This window comes from Nilaparvata lugens, chromosome 10 (assembly GCF_014356525.2).
Source record: "Nilaparvata lugens isolate BPH chromosome 10, ASM1435652v1, whole genome shotgun sequence".
NCBI classification, from domain to species: Eukaryota; Metazoa; Arthropoda; class Insecta; order Hemiptera; family Delphacidae; genus Nilaparvata; species Nilaparvata lugens.
Window position 1 is genome coordinate 24,681,296 of NC_052513.1, and position 23,993 is coordinate 24,705,288.

Below are 23,993 nucleotides of genomic sequence, written 5' to 3' on the forward strand. Positions count from 1 at the left end.
TTACGGTATTATTAATTTATTGTTCATCAAATGTTCAGCGAAAGTGGAGAGGTTTGATTCTGCTATTATCTCAATTTCATTCTGGGATTTAGCTGATATTTTTAGGTTTGCGTCATCAGCATACAAAACTAGCTCACTATTACATTCGAGATATGGTATACCTTTCAGATAACAGATAAAGAGAATTGGTCCAGAATTGAGCCTTGGGGGATATCGCACCTACTTGTTCTCATTCTAGAATTGAAGGTATTCCTGAATCCCTTGTGATTCATATGACTCATTTGAACAAAAATTTTCCTGTTCATGATGTATGATTCAAACCACTTGTAAGATACACCTGTCACCCCTAAAGTTTTAAGACGACCAAGCAAAATCCAGTGTGAAATGCTATCAAAAGCCTGTGTGAGATCTAAAAATATCCCGACTGCTCTTTCCGAGTTATCTATCGAGTCAATGACCGATTCGATAAATTCTGTTGCTGCTGTCTTGACTGATTTTCCTTTACTGGACCCGTGCTGGAAGAAGTCGAGAAGTTCATTTTTCTCCAAATATTCAAGAAGCTGGTCAGTTCATGAATCTTGTAAATTGCTGGTGATGAAGAAATCTGACAGTAATTGTTAATATCATTTTTATCATTCTTTTCATGAACTGGGATAATTTTTGAAATTCTTAACTGCTCAGGAAATATTCCAGTAATAAGGAAAGAGTTTATCAGATGTAAGAGTGGCTTCAACAAAACTTTTTTGGCCTTTTTAATGATGGCGATTGGTACGTCATCGTATCCTGCACCTGTACTCACATTTTAAACTAGAGATAATTTTATCAAGTTTCTTGTAATCAATAGTTTTGAATCTAGATTCTTGATTAATGACATTTGCAGAACCATCATTTTGTGTTGAGTTTTGAGAGTCTCCTATATCTATTTCCTCTTTCGAAAAGTAATTCAAGAAAAGTTCACATATTCTGCTTGGATCAGAACAAATCTGCTCTCCACTTTTTGAAGTGAGAGGCTTTTGAATAGTTTATTCTTATTCCCAACCTCCGTGTTTAGTATTCTCAAAGTCTCTTTTATAACATTTTATACATTTTTAATCTTGTTATCGTAATAGTTTTTTTTTTTGCTTTGAATTGTCCTTAATATCCTAGATCTTTCCTTGAGATTGATATTTATAGTTCTATCCCTTAGTAATTTTGCACTGTTTTTTGATGGATGAGTTCCTCCTTTTCTACTTTCAACTCTGATGTTATCCATCACTTTTGGTTAATATTCTGTTTCTCCAACTTTCTTGGAGAATATTGTAACGTTCAAAAATCCGAATGGATAAATAAAAATTCCTATTTGAAAGATTTATAGGTCTAAGTGAAATAATAGGCTTATATCGCCAAAGATGATAACGTTAAAGATTAGATAATATCAGGCATCCTGGCCAAATTGTACAACAGCCGAATAGGAATGGAAATAATTTTTGCTACTGTATAATATTATATAAAATATTGAAAATTTGAGGTTAGGCATAAAACATCTATGGATCGGCGACCTAATGATCGACTAATGAGTCGCACAACGTAGAATCTGACCAAACACCTTGGCAGAAACTTATTGTGGCGAAACAGTATTCTACTTGAGGAACTAAACGTCCCACGTGGCTAATTATTGTAATATACGAAACAACTTATAATCTGTAAAAAATTATTTTGCATGTAAAAAGCATTTTAAAAAAACCCCAACAAAAATAATTGAATGTATTAAGGAAGTAGGAGGTTACTAGGCGCATGAATACTGTAATAATTTGCATGCACCAATCAAATGTTAGCAATTGATAGGCGGCAATAGTGAGCCGATTCAAATATATTTGTATATATTTCTACAAATGATAAAAATTTATAAATTATTATTGTGCAGTTTATGTTTTGGATATGGCCCGAAGGCAAATAAATTATTAAAGATGTAACATAAGTAATAATTTAATAGTTTTGGTACGGTCTATTTGAGCCATGAATGGCGGAGGAACAGAATATTTAAATTTCATGTAAATTTGGAAATCGGAAGTGAAAATTGTAACTGAGAAAAGAGAACTTCGACACTTGCCTGCCAACCACCACCATGAGAGGTCACCAAAAATTATAGAGTGCAATACCTTACTGTACCTTTTAATAATTTAAAGTTAAATTGAATTACTAAATTTTCTCATAAGACTTTGTGATGCTAATGTAAAGCAAAAGTCATTTTTAAATAATTTTTTAACCCCTTGGAAGAGACGACTCCGGCTACAATAATCCAGGACCACCAGGAGTTTGGATCGACACCAGCAGCTCATAGAAAATTCCGGCACGTGAGTGAAAAATATTGAAATAGTGATAGGGCGCCCTCAGTGCTTCGAAATTAAATAAGAATCAAAGCTAGCTCGTCAAAAGGGTTTTTTATAAATTAAGAATTTGGTAAAAATACTTGCGCAAGTAAATATAGTATAAAAGGTATTTTATTAGATAGTAACGAATCAATCCATATATCAAATGATCCATCAATCAAAGAAGACTAAGATCTAGGCTGTTAATACATTATTTATATGATCATTAATTTCTACAATATAATTTGCGATAATTTTGTAGCTCTGATTCACTAGAGGAATTGAACTATCTATTCCGTCAGGTGCAGAATCTCGCACCCTGAGATAAAATATATTTATTATAAAGAAATCTATTGGAAACCATAGAATTTAATATATATACTTGGATTATTAGTTTATCAATTTATCATGCTGATTTAAGGAATTTATTCGAAATAGAATTGTCCAAGTCGACAAGTATCAGCAAGCTGATATCGAAGCTACATGCAAATAAATGCATATGATCATAAAAATGAAAGCACATGGTAGCGTTTCGTGCTATAGAACTTAAAGAATAGTATTAGCCTGTGATATTTTATTGATTTCGATTATTGTTTTGTCTTATATTATATATTTCTGTCGCTCTCTATATTTTTGCTTTGATTTATTTTTTGAGATATTTGTTAATATATGTATCAAATTTTTATGGTGTACGATTTATTTTTATTCCTCAATACTATAGGATAAGTTTTATATATATATTTTTTTTATAAATTATCAGTATTATTGTGGAAGCTCATATCTGGGCCTATAAAGATTTTTATGAGACTATATCCTAGTAAAAACCACGACCAGATTTTTATAATTATTAAAATATTCTTATGCTCTACCGATTGATGCCAAGCAGGAGGCTAATCGTTATTTAACTATAAAAATAACGTGACAATATGTATTAAAGTAATGGGTGAAGACTTCATCGAGAGTATCATATTTACATTTGACGTCGGAGTTAATACATCAAGCCTATTTTTTACTTCTACTCACCTTCCACCTCTGTTTCAGCTGCCTCAATCCAGTATTGTATAACTTCTATCATACTTCTGCATCAGGTTTTCTTTCTCTTTTCCTCATACTTTATCACCCCTATATTATCCTACACCTTCCTCACAGCTGACGCTCCTCTCATCTCTATCTCCTCGGTACCTCCTCACCATCAGTCTTCTCTCTCTTCACCTGACACTTTATCACCACTAACCTTTCTTCCTGGCCGCTGTCTCAATCTCGAAATTGTTTATCTTGTAGAAGGAGGGTGGGAGACAGCCACCTCGTCTGGTGAAAGGTACTAATTTATTTTTCATTACCTCCATTGTTTTGCAATGGCGTCGGACAATAATAACATCTAGAGAGTCGTCGGCCGCGTCCGGAAGTGAGACTTATAACGGACGGCGCTGGCTTCGTGCCCAGTCGAGAGATGGAAGTCGATGATCGGTTGCCTTGCTCCTTCCTCAAAACTGCCATTCGTCTCAAAGGCTAGCCTTCTTTATGCTCATCCTATCGTATCTTCTCCTTTATCCTCCGTTCCCACCAAATTCCACCTTTCTAGCTCTGCTTTGATATCTCCTTTGCTTCTTGAATTTACTCATCACTTGTACTTATCAGTTTCCCTCCAGCTCTTTGCCTTCTTCCTCGAGATTGCTATGCCTCTACACTATACCAATCCCTCTACCATATTCGGTACATCATATCTTTTTCCTCCATTCCCCTTTTCTTCCTTTCTCATTCATCCCTACTATCAATAAATTTCACGTATCCTCAGATATTTTGATTCGTTCAACCTCTACCTCACAAGCTTCTCCTTTGAAATTGCCATCAACAACAACTCTTTTTCATGTTCGGTTACTTTCCCCTTAACGCTTTCATTCCTTTTTCGTCTATTATTAATACTCCATAATTCTATCGTTTGGTGCGTAAGTTATATATCATAACTTTAAAAGTTCATTTCCAATGATAATTTTTCGTTTTCGCAATGAGTCATCTCAGACCTAGAGCAAAAAATGTGTAATCAAGCGATGTTCATTCTCTATTTACATCAAATCCCACATTCGCTCGAATTTTTAGATTTTCCCGTGCTTTCCTGTTCACTCATAACGTCAATTTCCAAGTTTTATCAAACCAGCTATTGGATTGAAGGTCAGCTACCTTCTCATACAAACATATTCATATACATAATTATGCATATTCACATATAAACATATACATATTCTCATACAAACAAGATGCATTTTTAGTTTCTCTTGAAACTAACTGAAACCTTTGATTACATTTAGTGATTTTCCAAATTCTTCTCTCATGTCAATATCAATATCTCATGATATTATCAAGACTCATTCTTTGAAAGTATCATTTCCCTTGATGTTTCAGAGGAGGACACGACAGGATAGATCGTATTTGCATGAATGAATGAATATGACTTGAAGGCTACTAACTAGAGACTCATAGAGACTACAGCCAAACAAGAACTTACAGTCATGCATTAAGCCTGGATGATCAAACATGTTGATTGCAGAAAGCACATGATATATGTTCATATCTGTCTACGTGATATGTGTCTGTATGTCCATATCTCAAAGGAACAACACAGGAGGATAAATAGATGAGGGGAGAGAATGATAGGGAAAAATATAAGAGCTAGGAAAGACAGGGACAAACTATAAAAGCTAAGAAGTAGAACATGGAGAAGGATGGATGAGAAATGAAGGTGGATCGAGAAGGAGCGAATTTAGTGCCAACAGTTGAGCTAGCCAGGTCTATAAGGTCTAAGGGCCATTGCCTGCTACAAAATACGGCCAGTCATATTTTTCTGCAATACGACAGTGCGGCTAAGGCTGAATCTGATGTCTTTAATGGAAAACTCTGTGTCACAAATCAAGCAAACGTTTGACAGTGTCGTGGACGAACGGAAGGAAGAAGAAGGTGGAAATGGAGGATGTAGAGGAGAAGGTGAGAAGGAGGAGGAGGATGGGGAGGTGGTGTTGGAGAAGAAGGAGAAGGAGAAGGAGGAGTAGGAGAAGGAGAAGGAGGAGGAAGAGGAGGAGGAGGATGAGGAGGTGGAGGAGGAAGAAGAGATTTGAAGAGATTTTACAGCTAGGGGTGGAGCTGATCCAACCCTTATATCATAAAATATATGGATTTTGAAAAGTGACGGACACACAAGTTTGGTCTGGGGAAACTTTTTGCCAGAGAGGACGTACTTCACTCCCTGTTCCGTGATCAATGAGAACAATAACATTTCTTTTTATCTGGTGAAAGTTGGCGTCACTTCTGAATCACAGTTTTGATACTGTATGAGGTATAATGTTACTTTTTAAAAAGATAAATAATTTGAATTTAGCGCTGAACAAAACATCGATACTGCCACGTGTTTGTTCCATTGTTGTATGCTTATGCTTGGCCTTCTATCAGCTGTATATGGAGTCTCATACAATCCGATTAGAACTGAGCACAGAGCTTTTCTTTGGTTAGAAGTTTGTTGATAATTCTTTTCTCAAATTTAAATTTTATTGCAAACAAAAAAAAAAACATTGAAAAATTTCTTGATAGGCAATAAGATTACAAAAACAAGATGTCAAACATAAACCTACATTTATTTGTAGCACGGCCAGAAAAAGACAAACTTGAGTACTATTAGCCGTGAGTTCATTCAATATAACTTATATTTTTGTGTTGATATTTTTTGAACAAAAAGTACGAGTTGATGAGAGATGTGAGTAATTTCTTATATTTGATCTGAATGGTTATTCATATTGTAGTAGTCTGAGTCACTTCAATCGAAGTTTTTCATTTTGTAGCTAATAAATTTCATACGTACCGTATTGATTGTCCATAATGTATCCAGTGTCCATAATGGAAGTGATTGAACTACTCAAAATTATTGGCTTACTGGTCCTTCATAGAATTTATAGTATTCCTGGTGATTAAGCCTGTCTTTTTTCAGCGTTGACTATTAATAATAAAGCTTTATTTACAACTAGCTTACCTGACGAACTTCGTACCGCCAAAAAGTCAATGTATCTCATGTCACTACTTCACTTTATTTGGTGAATCATGAAATTTAACTGACAATCAATATTTTCATTTTCATCTGAATACGGACTTCCTATGTGCTTAGTCATGCAGCATTCATTATTCCCAAAAAATATTCTTCTCAATCAATTGGTAGTAATATCTAACAGTAAAGTCTTGAATTAAAAAAAAAAAATAGATAGGATAAATCAGTGTTTCAAAGACAATCCATTCTCTACAGACCTATGTTTTCGAAATTGTCGGCCTAGCGGCTACCGAAGAACGGAAAGATGATCATGATTTAAGATCATATTGAGATAATATGATTAGCATCTAAAGTTACCAGCTGTAATAAACAAGTTACCCTATGATAAATTGTGTAGGCTACTGGTATATTACAACGGTAGTTTGGAGTTGAAGTGTAGTTGATTGGTAACAGCTGTAGATAATGGTTCCTTAGAAGACCTATACAAATAATTATCACTTCCCTATCATTGAGTAAACGGAAAATGTTGGAAAAAAAATATTCACCTGATGGAAGAGAGTTGTTCATATTGCATTCATTAATGGCAGAATAATTTCCATTTTTTTTTAATTTAGCTAAGCTTATATTCGTCCTAAAATGTAAGATGGAAAGAATATCTAATTCTGTGTTATTCATCATACATCGCATATTTCCTGGACCATCTATTGACAATCAATAACTATAAAAACATTGAATTCATCTTTGAAACACTGATTTATCCTATCTATTTTTTTTAATTCAAGACTTTACTGTTAGATATTACTACCAATTGATTGAGAAGAATATTTTTTGGGAATAATGAATGCTGCATGACTAAGCTAATAGGAAGTCCGTATTCAGATGAAAATGAAAATATTGATTGTCAGTTAAATTTCATGATTCACCAAATAAAGTGAAGTAGTTACATGAGATACATTGACTTTTTGGCGGTACGAAGTTCGCCAGGTAAGCTAGTTGTAAATAAAGCTTTATTATTAATAGTCAACGCTGAAAAAAGACAGGCTTAATCACCAGGAATACTATAAATTCTATGAAGGACCAGTAAGCCAATAATTTTGAGTAGTTCAATCACTTCCATTATGGACACTGGATACATTATGGACAATCAATACGGTACGTATGAAATTTATTAGCTACAAAATGAAAAACTTCGATTGAAGTGACTCAGACTACTACAATATGAATAACCATTCAGATCAAATATAAGAAATTACTCACATCTCTCATCAACTCGTACTTTTTGTTCAAAAAATATCAACACAAAAATATAAGTTATATTGAATGAACTCACGGCTAATAGTACTCAAGTTTGTCTTTTTCTGGCCGTGCTACAAATAAATGTAGGTTTATGTTTGACATCTTGTTTTTGTAATCTTATTGCCTATCAAGAAATTTTTCAATGTTTTTTTTTGTTTGCAATAAAATTTAAATTTGAAAAAAGAATTATCAACAAACTTCTAACCAAAGAAAAGCTCTGTGCTCAGTTCTAATCGGAATGTATGAGACTCCATATACAGCTGATAGAAGGCCAAGCATAAGCATACAACAATGGAACAAATACGTGGCAATAAGCTCGCGCTTACGATCCACAGAAAATTAAATTCGATCAGCTGATTGATAAAATTATTTTAAGCTTTTCAATGATTACAACATATGTTAGAATATCATGAGAGTCAATTATATCAGTTCCATATGGCATTCACCTTACCATGTTCATAACCTTACTAAATAGGATCCTTTTTCATCCTTTGAAACTCTTAGAGGCAAAATATCTCAAAATCCGTTCTTAGTGTGCGTCTAGCATGTTTGAAGAATATTTGTGCAGAGTTTTAAGTCTGTCGGCCAATTACTTTGAGCTGTAGTGTGATTTTACATGAAACGTTTTAAAAAATCCCCTTTCCTTGACCCCTCTCTACTCCTGGTCAGATTTTTCTGCATAGATCTGATTTTTTTTCGTAGCTGAACAAAAAGGTTCTTCATGACTTTGTTGTGCAATGAGCGGTTGAAAAGTAAAACATTTTTGGGGGCCCCCAGCTCCCTCAGTGGGGCAAATTTCTGAAAATCCTTTCTTAGTGGTTGTTTTGAGGCTATCATAACAATTGTGCAAAATTTTAAGTTTGTAGGCTCAGTAGTTTGTGCTGTGGTGTGATTTCAGTCTGAAGGGGCTTAGCCTTTTATAGATATAGAGAAGAAGAAGATTAAAAATCGGGTGTGGCGCACTCACACAACTTTCCTTGCCCTTATGAAAATTGATCACCTGACGCTAGTGTTCTCGCGCATCCCAAGTCTACTATTCAAAGATATGAGACAGCTGGTGATAGGACAATAACGCTGGAGACACACGAGGTCTGCTATCTCTTCGTAGTGGATGATTTAATAGAACCAACAGTTGCCAACAGTTTGCAATTTAATAATCACATTTTCACGAATTCCAAGCTTATTTACAATTTTAGTTGAAAATGTTACTGAACATTAATTGCAGAGATTTTCATGCTCAATCGTTTCCACTCGAAATTTTTTGTTTAAATTTTATATGAAGGCTGATAATTGAGAATCTAAAATCGAACTTTGCATAGATGGGTAGAGCTCCTGAAATTTTTAGATATAGGACTTGTTGCAGTTGATAGAGCTTATCAAAGCTCTATGTAAGGAACTGTTTTGTTTTGGATTATGCATCTGACAGTGGTAAAAATTGAAGAATTTTATTTAAATTTTTATATTCAATAAAAATATCAAAAAAGACGGGTGTGGCGTAAGACTTTAATTGAACAAACAAATGTTAACTACTGATGTAATAGTATGGAAATGAACTTTATTTCAATTAATGTATTTTCATTGAATGAGTTTCATCAGTTCACATAATTCTGCTCCAGTTCAGTATTTTGAACAATTAACGATATTCTGCAGTAGTAAATTATTGTGCATATCTTCATAGATACAAAAGTTTGCCGTTTCCATGATAAATTTTGTTGAAAGATACACTTATGCAATTGCATTCTTATTACATTAACAACGCTATTAGATTTTTGCATATTTATCAGGCGAAATTGAGATAAATTTATGTTCTGAATAAATAATACCGTATTAATGTGATTTATAGCTAATAAAATATTCTGATATTTGTAATAAATAATTATTTTGTATTAATTCAGTTGGTAAAACAGGTTCAACAGATTTGGAATAAGTTCTAGCTTTTGTGGTTTCAGTACGAGAAGTTGACGTACTTTGAAGTGTTTCTTTCCCCCTTAAATTTTTAGGCTATGCTGTTTGACTCATCAAAGTAGCTCTTCCAGTTCTATTTTGACTAAATTGATTTATAACACTGTTCTCAGCCGAAATTGGTCTGTTCAACGACATTCATCTTTCAGTCGTATTATCCATTATCAGTTTCTCGTCTTAAAGGTCATTATTCTCAAATAACGATGTTACCTTGTTACTAGATATTATTCATCTTATATTGTGCATGATAATAATATACTTTGTGTAATCTGTGTTTGTATGGTGGTTAGTTTGTGCGCGTGTGTGAGTGAATAACAAACAACTTAGTACATAGTTACATAGAGTTATGCTGAATTTCCAAGGACTATTGTCATGTCCTACATGATTATGAATAATATGATAAATCACGACAAGGCTCCCTCACTTTGATTCAATGCGAAGCTATATACATCGAAGTTCTTTATTTTGATGTCATCCTACATGAATGAGTCTTGTAGAATATAAAAATTGAATTCTGCTGAGTGTGATGCATGCTCACATGAGCTCTAGGCTTGTGCGTGGGTAATGAGGCGGATGACAATGAGAGAAGAATGGACCTAATGCTACAGGTGGCTTCTGAACCACCAGGAAGTTATTTTACAACTCATGAATCATATTTAGAGGAGTGGGAAACGGTCAACCTCAGCTTTCTAATTGAAGAATCTATTTCATATTTCAATCTATGACTTCAAAAAATTTCCTAGAATACGTAATATTTCCGTTTCAAAAGTAATATTTCCAGATGACAAAATCACATTGAGATAGTATATAATAACTGAAAAATGTGGGAAATTCACTGGGAATATGAAATCCTACCTCATTCCAGACTATTTCCGCCATTCCATTAATTAACTCGGGAGAGAAACAGTTAAGAGATAGATCGCCAGTTTCTCTCTCCCAATCCTTCCAATTTTCAGTTATAAGGGCTTGATAAGGATATAAAACTCCAAACATGTCAAAAATAACAAAACTACAATTCGATACTTTCATCAATATTATACAAAAGTTTCATTCTCTTCTCACCCTTTCTCTTTCTGTTTCAACATTATCTCTGTTTATCATGTATGCCAGCGAACAAACCCAGTTTTTGCTGGCCCTGTTGGATAAAAACGTTTTTTTTTTTTAAAGGATGAAATAATACAAGCAATAGATTCATCGTGTACTTCCTCGTCTCCCAAGTTCTATAATTCAGTACTCCTCATTCTCAATATGGCTCATCATGACAAAAAAATAGGTCTCCTGCCTATTACAGGTAGCAGTGACTTCAAGCTTTTCTTCATAACGTGACTAAAACATCTATACCTTTATACAAATGTGAAAACAACGGTTGCTACCATAAATTTCTGGGACCCTATCATAAGAGTTCTTCCAAGTTGATAGCGTGGATAGAAGGTCGAGAGACAAGGCTGAGCTGTTTAGGAGTTTTGGGTTGGGAGGTGTTGGAGTTGGCGAGGAGTTGACTTTGTTTTATCATTCAGGCGGATTTCGGGACATGACAGGCGTGTAATTCCGCAGTTGTCCGAGAGAGCGCGCCACCGGCACATTCTTGTAATCCTGGCTTCTTCCAGGAGCGGCCACTTCAAAGCGAAAACCAGTAATGGACAATAAGCCAAGGCGACACGACGCTGCTTCCATCTGGTGGCCTCCTTCTGGATTACACGATTCCTTCTGAATAATCCATTTCCAAGCATCGTTTGAATTAAAGCATCGCCTTTGAGTCACGCTCAACGTCCAGAAACAACAACTATCACCGCTTAAAACCCTTCTGCGCCGGTGTTGACGCCGTAATTAAAATTGCTGACAGCACAATTTCGTGTGGCTGCTGGGACACCCTGTAGGCATTTCCTCCTATAATATTCTCTATGCCGTCGTCATCACCAAGATGAGATCAGCATAGTGCTGAGGGCGGCGGGTAGAGAGGTGGAAACTCAAGTGACAAAATTGAAACGGGATCAAGCATGAGGCTTCAAAGGTGTTGCAGTGAATTTGTGGAAATAGAGTTTCTCAGACAGGGCGATCTCATTTATTAAAAGACATGAATCTTCAAATTGTATTCACCAGAAACACAACACAATAAACATAATATTTTCTGAAAGTACACTCACAGAAATAGGAACCTTTGTTCTATGTTCCTTGAACTATTTTCAAGGAACCCTTGAACTCTGTTTTTCACTCCGTGGTACAGAATAGGAAATTCGATAGATATCTATAGATAAACTATATGTTGATAGATTTCAGCAGGCTTTCTTGGTGTTTGAGTATCAATAATGAATGACTATCACAAGATGACGTGAGAGTTGAATGATTTTATGTTAGCCTAATCAGAGTTTCTCATTCGAGGAAGAAAATGTTACGTATTAGTGAGATTGTTCGGATTTCAATCAATGAAAAATATCAAAAAAATTTACATTTTTCAAGGTTTCATAACGCTGTTGACCTCCTATTAAACCATATTCGTTACTAGCTGTGGTACGAGGAAATCCGATCATTGTTTCATAAGTTATGAGTGTTTGAATTTTTGATCCTTGAGGTGTCCTTATGCAAGCTTCTCCACAGGAAAATACTGGAATTGAGTGCATCTATCGGTTGATTTTCATAGAACATAATCTTAAGAATTTATATTATTGTGCGAAATTTCAATCTGAGGATACTCAAGTTGGTGATGATGGTTGAAGCTCAAAATACGGTGTTTTACGGAGTAATGAGATCATTATTATCAGGTGTTCCTCGAGATTCTGGAAAATTGTAATTTAATACTCATTCAAAATAGAGAACTCCAAATAATTCAATTTCATTTAAAAATTCTCAAGCTAAAAAAGGCGATAGCGAATTTTTCTGTTCAATGACTGGATTTGGCGGGAATAGCTGGAAACTAGAAAATGAACAGAAAATTCTAAGTTCTTGAGACACTCTGTATCTAGCAGTAGAAAATTGTGCATGAAAAAATTGGTTGTGGATTTCTCCTATGAATCCAAACAATATATTATTTTAAATCAGAACTACAATATAGATTTTAAGCACTAATGCAGCTTACATTCAAAACACCAATGCAGCTCAATGCAGCATACATTCCAAACACCAATGCAGCTCAATGCAGCATACATTCCAAACACCAATGCAGCTCAATGCAGCTTACATTCAAAACACCAATGCAGCTCAATGCAGCTTACATTCAAAACACCAATGCAGCTCAATGCAGCATACATTCCAACACCAATGCAGCTCAATGCAGCATACATTCCAAACACCATGCAGCTCAATGCAGCTTACATTCAAAACATCAATGCAGCTCAATGCAGCTTACATTCCAAACACAAATGCAGCTCAATGCAGCATACATTCCAAACACCAATGCAGCTCAATGCAGCTTACATTCCAAACACCAATGCAGCTCAATGCAGCATACATTCCAAACACCAATGCAGCTCAATGCAGCATACATTCCAAACACCAATGCAGCTCAATGCAGCATACATTCCAAACACCAATGCAGCTCAATGCAGCTTACATTCAAAACACCAATGCAGCTCAATGCAGCTTATATTCCAAACATCAATGCAGCTCAATGCAGCATACATTCCAAACACCAATGCAGCTCAATGCAGCATACATTCCAAACACCAATGCAGCTCAATGCAGCTTACATTCAAAACATCAATGCAGCTCAATGCAGCTTACATTCCAAACACAAATGCAGCTCAATGCAGCATACATTCAAAACACCAATGCAGCTCAATGCAGCTTACATTCCAAACACAATGCAGCTCAATGCAGCATACATTCCAAACACCAATGCAGCTCAATGCAGCATACATTCCAAACACCAATGCAGCTCAATGCAGCATACATTCCAAACACCAATGCAGCTCAATGCAGCTTACATTCAAAACACCAATGCAGCTCAATGCAGCTTATATTCCAAACATCAATGCAGCTCAATGCAGCATACATTCCAAACACCAATGCAGCTCAATGCAGCATACATTCCAAACACCAATGCAGCTCAATGCAGCTTACATTCAAAACACCAATGCAGCTCAATGCAGCTTACATTCCAAACACCAATGCAGCTCAATGCAGCATACATTCCAAACACCAATGCAGCTCAATGCAGCTTACATTCCAAACACCAATGCAGCTCAATGCAGCATACATTCTAAACACCAATGCAGCTCAATGCAGCTTACATTCCAAACACCAATGCAGCTCAATGCAGCATACATTCCAAACACCAATGCAGCTCAATGCAGCTTACATTCCAAACACCAATGCAGCTCAATGCAGCTTACATTCCAAACACCAATGCAGCTCAATGCAGCTTACATTGCAAACATCTATGTATATAGTGAATGGACTATTTGATGTTGCAATAAATATCACTGTATCATAACTACCCATTTCCTGACTAAAAGTGGAATCATTCACGAATATTCATATATATACATAATTATTCATATATATTATTCATATTCATATTCATTATTCATATTCATATATTATTTACTAATGGACAACCGGTAGAATCCCTCTTTAAACTCTCAATTAAAAACCAGCAGGTAGGAGAGACGTTGAGAGACAAAGGAAAAGGTGGCCTCAGAACTGGATATGATTCTAAAAATGAATCTCAATTATAATATTTCAATTTTCAAAAGGCTATTTCGAAGATCGGAACAAGTAATTATGCCTATACCGTGGAAGCCAGAAGGAGATGAAGAGGACATTAATCAATAATTTATTCAAATCATATTGATTGTGCATGTAGTTAAAAAAATAAAAATGACTCATCTCACAACTTGGAATGAAGTTTTTTTTTCTCTGCAATATCTTGAAAAATTACGACGACGCAATCGCACCTAATTGAGGAAGCCGCCTCACAAATTTCATCCGAAAAGATTGAAGATTGCAAAGAAGGTGGAGCTCCTCTTGAGCGAGTCGAGCGGTATGCTTCAATGATCCCACAAGATATTCTCAGTTGGTTGGGTGACATTTTAAGTCCAGGCGGTTATATATAAGAAGTTGGCAAGAGTGTATTTTGCCGCTCTTCTACACCCCCTCTGCTTCCCGCGCTCTTGCACCCTTTCCTGGTCTTTTACCGCTTTTACCCCTTTTCCCGCGCAATTGCTCGTTTTCGCGCGCGTTTCTCCCGCGATTTGAGATTCCAGATATTAGCATCTCCCTAATATTCGCGTTCTGTAATTAGCCGCCCCGACTCAATCATTGGAATCGAAATTAATGATCATTTCGGCTCATTTAGCTCAACCGCGGAATCTTCTTAAGAAAGGGTCATCGATAATTTCCCGGTGGAAATCTCTCGGGTGCAAGCAAGTGTTAAGGAGCACACTGAGGGTGATCAAGGCGATCCTCCGACCTGATATCCTCACTTTCTTGCCGGCGTTCTCGGACTTGCAAGGATGACAAATGTGCATTTAATCGGAAACCAAACCCGTTTTATTCGACTGGGTTTGGGGGCCAAACTTGAGAAGGAGTTATTGTTCAAGTTTTGAAGAAGTTTGGTGTGGGATGGCGGAGAATAGCCTACGCGAAGCGATTACGTAGGTCCAAACTCACACTCGAAGATGTTCTGGACCGACACATTCAGATAACCCAGATCTTGTAACGGTGGATTGGATAGATAAACCCTGGCAACAAACCCTGTTTCCACACCAAGACCTGCAAATCATCCTTTTCAACTATCGGTGGCTGGTAACGGTCTTTGAATAATTACGTCTTGGAGATTGCCAGCCAGTTCAAACCCCAAGTCGTGGTTCAAAGTTGTTTACTGGTATGGGATGATGATCAAGGGATATAGCGCTGTGTGAAGGGAAGGGTGGCAAATGAATGTACGCTCGTACAAAGGCTGGGATATCCATAATTGATGATCTAACTAGAACTATTAAGAGATGCTACTTGGCGAATATTCAACCGAGTATTGAACTTGGAGAAGATGTATGGAATGATTTAGTGTAGTCTCAGATTAGTTAAGATCCTTATCCTTATAATTCTATCCTCTGGAATAGATTCTCATGAAACTATTAATTCTAATGGGAACTTTTTTTTGAATAAATATTCCCCCAAAATTAAAAAAATCTAAATAGTTATGAGTTATTTATGAAAATATGAATCGAAAAATGACTTTTCACATCTGATTTTGAAGTTTGTAAATGAATCAGATAAAGAAAGGTTTGATAAATTAGTCTTGATAAATATTGAATCGTTTTTAATTCTGATGTGACTAACATTTGAATACTTAAGTGCGAACGCTGTTAAAGAACTTGATTTCTCTCTCAATATATTTTTCATCGAAAAAAAGTTGGTGTAAAAAAATTGTCCCAGAACAAATATGTTTTTTCCATTATCATTCCTAAAAATGATAAAAACTCAAAATCTTCTGATTCAGAGAATAATTTCCCTCCGATTTGTCAAATAATAGCATCATCAGTAGGAAATATAGAATTACTATTATCCAATTTATTCATGATCTACAGGGAGAACAGATTGTTAAACGTCATAAAAATTCAGTTCAAGATCCAAATGAACTCGTTCATAGTTTAATTTTTAATGTGCAAGAAGTGTTTGAATCGTCTTTATTTACTGTTCAAATGAAATTCACTGTATACTGACTGTTCAGTGTTCACATCGAACAATTGAAACAACCAAAGTTCCTTTAAAGTAGGCCCACATCTCAAGTATGTTGACAAATTACATACTACGCACCCACTTGTCTCCGGTATTTCATAAAATCATATTTGCATTGAATATGACTCCTTCAAGATGAAGCAGAGGTGGTCTCTGAATTGTAGGCTTATATTTGCATATTCATATCTTTACATACTACAGGCTCACTTACCCCTTTGGAATTATTTATCCAGAGAATCATCTTTGACTTCTTGAAGACTCACTCAAGATGAAGTTGTAGAGACGTTCCAGTGACAGTGGCTTTGTGGACTTTTATTTGATCATACATATCTTCATCTGACATTTGCGTAGAGAGGGTGATCTCAGACCTTCCTGATTCTATAACTTATCTGATTGGCTGTCTTTGTTCCACTGATTTTCTAGGTCTCATTCCTACTGGAGAACGATAGATAGATTGAGAGTGGAGTGGAGTAGAGTTAAATGGTGAGTACAGTTCGAGTCATTATTTGCCATCATCATATGCTCGAGTAGAAGTATGAAGTGGAATGAAGAATCAAACACCAAGATTCTTGTCTCAACCCTTGATATTTACTTTTTCTTTGTCATCAAATATCTTGATGATTCATAACCCAGAAACTCGACGCTCCAATTCGCCTTCTTGAAAATTGAATAAACATGGAGGCTTAAATTTGAATCAAGTTCAAAGAAGATGAGACTGATTGTTTGTCTGCTCATTTATATCACATTTGCTCCCCCTTTGCTCCGACAAGTTATCTGGAATAAATTCATTCCGGGGGGAATTGGGTAGTTCAATATAGATGAATCTACAGAACTATTAGCTCTTTATGAATATATTGTTTTTTCTTGTTTATTTGTATAGCGAGGTACTAAAAAAACTAACATGATGACAATTATTAATTATCAATCTTATGAGACGGTCTATACAGCTGGGAATCTTCCATTTATTGTTAATGGAATGATGGTGTTAACATGTTTATGTTCTCATTTTACGCAATCAGTTCGCCAGTTCAAGTGTAGGCCTATCCTACTAACCGCTCTAGTTTTTCCCAAATTATTAAAAAAATTGGGGAATCCTCTTCAAATCACAGTGAATTTCGTCCCCAAATGAAAATGCATACTTCATTAAAGCTCATTAAATATAAGATAATGAAATATAATTGAAAAAAATATTAAAGAAAATATCAAAACTTATTATTTGAAATTATTATTAATCACTTGAGGAGAATTCAAATGTCTCAATTTGAAGGAATTACATCATAATTATATTGAAAACAGTGACCAGTCAATGACTTTTAGAAACAATACCTTCCAAGTAAATGAGTAATAAATTATTATGAACAACAACATTTTTAAGCAAAAGTCTCTAGGAGAGATAATGGAGAAATAATATGGTCCGAGTATTTGAATTATCTTCCTTATACCATCATAGTTGATCATCAAATTGAAATCTTTGGAAAAATGTGAAGTTGGAGGATTCTGACCCTTTAAAATAATTTATACTCCCTGATGTAGCATATGGGTTTATCAGCTCAAACTCCCTCTCAGAAATTCTCGTTTTCGCAACATTTGGCCAGTCTTAGTTGTTGATATGATTAACACGGGGCCATTGCACATTAAAACAGAGCACTGCTGAGAAGAACAAACTAATCCAGCAGCAGTTGCACTTATTTTTCGCCTTGAATATAATATGAAATTCTTGGTGAGTAGCTGCTAGGATTACTCGGCGAAACAATAGGAAAATGTTAATTGAGCCGGAGCCTTGAGTATTAAGGTGGAAGAGGGATTAAGAGGTAAGGGTCAGAAATAAGGGGTGTTGAAAGAAGGACTTTGGACCCGAGGGATGAAAGAGGATTTGCGCGCTCGTGTCAGGGTGCGCGAAAGTGTTTAAACGAAGGGTTTCAAACAGGGCAGACAAGTCTCAGAAAGCCAAACAACCCCTAAGCTCGGCTACTTTGGACGTAACATGTTACGTTTTTCAGTCGACGTATGCGTAATAAGACTGCCCAACGTTTACGCAGAGTATGATATTGTAAGCCTGGCTTTACTTATTCAACAGAATTCAACTCCAATGCCTTCTAGTGTATTATCTTGGTCTAATATATTATCGCTAGAAGTTGAAGTTGGCTTCAACACTGTATCAGCAGGATCACCAATGTAAAGCCTGGATCTCTGTGCAGTACAAGTTTATATTCAAAGTACATTTTGTAAAACGGGCATCATCTTGGAACTCCCTTTTCTCTTATTATATCGGTTGTTCTTCACGAATTTCTTGTCGAGGGAGCAGGTTGAGCCAATAACTTCCTTGTTCATCTGTGTTATACCTCAATCTCTTTATTGTTATACATTACTGAAATGCGTTTTGCTTTATTTTGTAAGACTTGTTGCCATAGCCAAGTTGTTGGATTTGATCAAGAATTTACCACATCTCTTGAATGTTGTCCTTGGGTATTTTCTAGAACTCTCACAATTCAAAATGATTATTCATTTATCCATTCATAGCAGTGGTGTCAGTAGGTGAGATAACACATGTAGATGAACACCTGTAGTCTTACATAGAGTCGGATACTATATTCTTCATTGGAATGATTACTGCAAATGTTGATGATTATTGGATGGAGAATTACTGAACATTCCATTGGCATGGTAGTGTTAGACCCTTTCAGAGAATAAGAATCATCTATATCATAAGAGAGAGTAGGGTTTTGTTTGCTCGTTTGTTTGTCTGTCAACTTATGGATTACAAACCGGAAAAAACGGGAATGATTTAGATCTCCAAATTTTGCACAAAGATTCTAAAAATATCAAATCTTGATCACTCCGAAGCCCAAATTTGAATTATCCTTCTAGATTCTCCATAATTAATGTTCAGATTTCATTCATGGGAATTGAAATTTCATGCGGCATACATTGTTGTAGAATGAGTTTGTATATAAAGGAAGCTCATAGAGAAATTGATAAGTTGGTATCAATGTGTAGCAGTGTTTTGATACAAGTACTGGCAGATCATGTATCAATGATACTGAGAAGATGTTACAGGACATAATATAGATCACAGGCCAAAGAAACATAATAATATTACTGTAGCAGCTGTAGCGATTGTGATAATCTCTAACAACATAATATAGTAAAGAATCGGCTTGAACATGTAGGGGATAGAAATGACGCATCATCACGTCTGAACTGATTAAGGCTGTGCAAAGGCTAAAAATAAACTTTCTTCTCCTGAGATTTTTCAAAGTTTTTTGATTTGTATATCATCAAGCTATCAATATGAAAACGTTTTCTCAGGGAAAAATTTTTTTCTGATCATTACTTTTTGTGTTATGAGCGCCTACAGTTTAAATTTTTGGGACAGAACATTTCAAATTCGGTAAGAGATAAATCCATGAGATTCAGTGGATAGATTTTTCATAGTATTTTTGATCTAGTAGAACAAAAATTTTCTGAAAAAATCAATTTTTGAGATAGTTATACAATTCACTAAAAATAACCAAAAATAACTTTTAGTTGAGCTATTTTTGGTAAATTGAATAACTTTTCCAAAAATTGATATTTTCAGAGAACTTTTGTTTTTATAGATCAACAATACCATGAAGAATCCATCCTCTGAATCTCATAAATTTATATCGAACCGAATTTGAAATGTTCTGTCCCAAAAATCCAAACTTCAGTCGCTCATATCTCAAAAAGTAATGATCGGAAAAAAATGTTTTCCTGAGAAAACCTTTTCATTTTGATAGCTTGTTGATATACAAATTGAAAAACTCTGTAAAATATCACAAGTAGAAAGTTTATTTTTAACACTCGCACAGCCTTAACTTGAAATTTGCCTATAGATTCTAAAATTACCACGGATGGTTATAGGCCCTATTTTCAATTCATCCAGATTTTATTACGTCACAGAAAAATTCTTTCAAGAATCATATGTAGTGTTTATGAGAAACAGAGAAATTCTCTACACATTTTTCTTGGAAAATAGTTGAACAATCAATTATTCCTAGGAAAAATTTATTGAAATATTAATATTATCTCCCCGAAGTGGATAATCAAGAATTGCAGTGAACAATCAGCTTTTTTTAATTTATGATGATCTCTCACAAACACCGTTCCAGAAGGATTGAATGTGATTTACATTCGAATTACAACTTTTGAATATTCAAATTAAATTTGGGACTTTTTGATGAACATCTTCAGATCGGAAGCGCTGCGCCTCAAACTTTGTTTCCCATCTTCTTTGTTCGAACGCATCCTGTGAAATGAGATTAGTTCAATGTTTTGTCGCTCACTGATGGAATTTGAATGAATGCGATCAGAAAATGTGCTTCAAGGCGTCAATTCACATTAGATTATGATTTTGTAAGTTCTTATTAGATTAGTAATTGGGGAGTTCAGTTAGATTTCGGCTTGGATACTTGAATTGATTCGACCTGAATGAGTTCATGGAAAATTAAAATATATTATTAAGCTGTTCTCACAATAGAATAGAATAGAATAGAATGGCTGCCTTTATTTTTTCCTAGGAGGGCGGAGTTAGGGCGCAGCCGGCCCTCTCTTACACTCAACCCTCCAATACAACGCTAAATAATTGCTAGATTAAACAAATCAAATTAAGGAAAAAATATATATACAATATATACAAACAAGGTAAATAAACACTATTGAAATACAAAAAATAATCAATGGAGAAAAAAATAATAACAAAACTTAAATTATAATTAAGATATGAATAGAAATTAAATAATAAAAACTGAAAAATAATACAATGTTACAAAAGAAGAAGTAGAAGTAGAAAAAGAAGAAGAAGAGGAAGAAAGAGAAATAATAAATATTTAATTGTTTTGAGAAAAAGAAAGAAAAACTGGCCAATGAACCATGAGCTAGGTCCAGCCACCCACACCACCCCTGATCCACCTGAAAACAGCCGCGCCAAACCGACGAGGTTCCTCAATTCGCCTCAGCTCAACAGGCAATGTGTTCCACAATCCACAAGCTGTCACAAGAAAGGACTTGTTGAACATGACTGTCCTATGAATTGGGACAGCCAGCAGATGGGGACCATGTCGGGTACCACCCCGACCAATGTCACTCAAGAAGTGAAAGTCTTCAGCTAAGTACTTGGGTGTCTGAGTTTTCAACACTTTATGCAAAAGGAGAACAGCATGGAATGACCTTCATTCATGTAGCTTCATGAGTCCAAGTCGGTCAAAGTATTCAGTCACATGGTCGTCCCGTCTGAGGTTGAAGATGAAGCGGACACAGTAGTTATGCGCACGCTGCATCCTCTGAAGTAGTTGAACAGTCATGTCAGAACTGAGAACTATTCTTATAGAATCCTTTCACAACTGCTTATGAATTAATATCCGTAAGTTGAAAATCACAAACCAAAGTGAAAATAATTTTTTTTATTCATTTGAATCTTGTTTATGAATAAGTCATCATTCATTTGACTGATTATCAAATGAACAATAATTCTCATATATTCATATTTCGAATAATCTCGAATAATATTCATAATTTATTTAAAAATGAATGATTTAAAATGAAAACTACTTATTCACAAATTGACATCCCAACTAATATTCCCTTTCAAATGCATGTAATAAACACCTCTTGTCGACACAGTATGCAAATTCCCAAGTTATATTTAAATGAATGGCATGCGACTCTTTCACATCTATCCAAACCCATACCAGCCAATGAAATTCCACAGAGCATGCCGAAGCAACTCGCTGTAGTTGATGACCGGCTGACTTCAAACAAGTGCCTGCAACCCAATTACAAGTTGCCTAGCAATAAGCAAAGTTGCCTAGCAATAAGCACCTTTTGTAATTTGATCCCGGACTGTGATCGCCTTTGTTTCCCCCTCTAAATACCTCCTCACATCCCCAAAAACCACTCCCTCCTTTCCAAAACAACCCCTCATTCCCTCGAAACCTTCCCAAACTCCATTTCCATTTTAATTGTTAACCGTTAAATATGCTCAACACCGACGATGAGTGTTCAGGTTTTTGAAAAGCTCAGCTTTCTGCCGTATTATGGATGTTTGTTTTGAAGCTTTCGTTTGCGCTGAGTTCAGTTCATGGACACCACTACTTTTCCATATCACTCGCGAGACTGAGCTGTGTGTTGATACAGTGGAATAATGTCAAGTGATACTGAATACACTTACTGTATAAAGAAACTGTATAGAGTTACTTTATATAGTAGCTTTGATATTGAATGAAATAACTTTGCAAAATTTCACAAACTATTGATAAAGATGACGAGTAACTTGTTCTGGTTGTTATCAAGGCTAAAATACGTGTCGATGGTTATTCAGTTATAGTCTCATGAATGGAATAAATAATAATTATAATAACACTATGGAAAGTATCATGAGACTATAAATACCATTTGATTTGTCTTATTAAACTCTTCTTATAGTTGTGAATTGTTCATCACAATGGTTCAATGATGCCTAGAGGTGTAATATGAATAATAAAACCTGAAGTTCTCACAACTATTTTAAGAGACCGAGAAACAAGTTTCAGTTGTTACATCATTATCAATGTCGGCCCATTGATAGAAAATAGCCTATAATGCCATTGACCTAGACACGCCTTACTTGAATGCTTAGCTGATACTTGAATTCTTCGGCCACAGTGGGGGTGACTTTACTCGACCAATGGCTGACTTTCAGCTTCTGTGATCAGAAAACTACCAATCATGACAATAAATTTTTATTTGGCTGGCCCGAAACATACTTTTCTCGTTTGTTCTAAAAACTAGAACTTGTTTTCCGAATCATAAATGAATAAGTAACTGTTGAAACGACTGCAAGTACCCAACTGCATTAGTTGTAGATACTATTCTTTAGAGCGATGATACGAAATTCCTTCAGTTACTCAATGAGTAACTGAGTTATTTTTTATGTCTTATTCATGCAGATTGGGAGTAGTTGAAGAATAACATATTTGAATGTCATAACTTATTATAAAGATTCTGATTTCTGATTTGAATGAATTATTGAGATGTGCCGGATAACGAATGAAATGTATCCAACAGTGTTGATGAGTGGGAGTCACTAATGAAGGTTTGCTATTTCTAAACTTGAAAGAGATGCATTATGCAAATTATGATTGAAAATTTCCAGTGAAATTAAATTATAGTCCAGACAACGAATGCTCAAAAAAAAGGTATAGAGGAAAAAGTTTGAAACACACGTGTTAACCCCGCAGCTCTTTTAGGGATAGTAAGGGGGTAAACACCCCCTCCTTGTGCTAAGGGGGTGAGGTTGGTTTGAAAGTACCATATTTCGATTTTTCGCATGTATCTCGAACAATATGCGGCTTTCGGAGATTTTATCAAGTACAAAATTAAAGCTTATAAATTAGCCTACAAGTTTCATCTGTAACATTTTTCCATATCTCTCATAGTTTTCTAGATATGAGCTCTCGAAGGTGTAACATTTTTAAGAAAACCCTCCTGGCTCCGATTTTCTAATTTTTTTGGCCTCATAACTTTTCAACGATTGATTAATAAAATCTGTGCTAATCATGAGCTCATAGAGCATCATATTCTCTTCAATTTCATGTATTATTTCATTATTTTGCGCATCTCTCTACGATTGTTGCAGCCGTTATAGTGTTAAGTGTAAAATCTTCAGTTCAACAACAATAGATCAA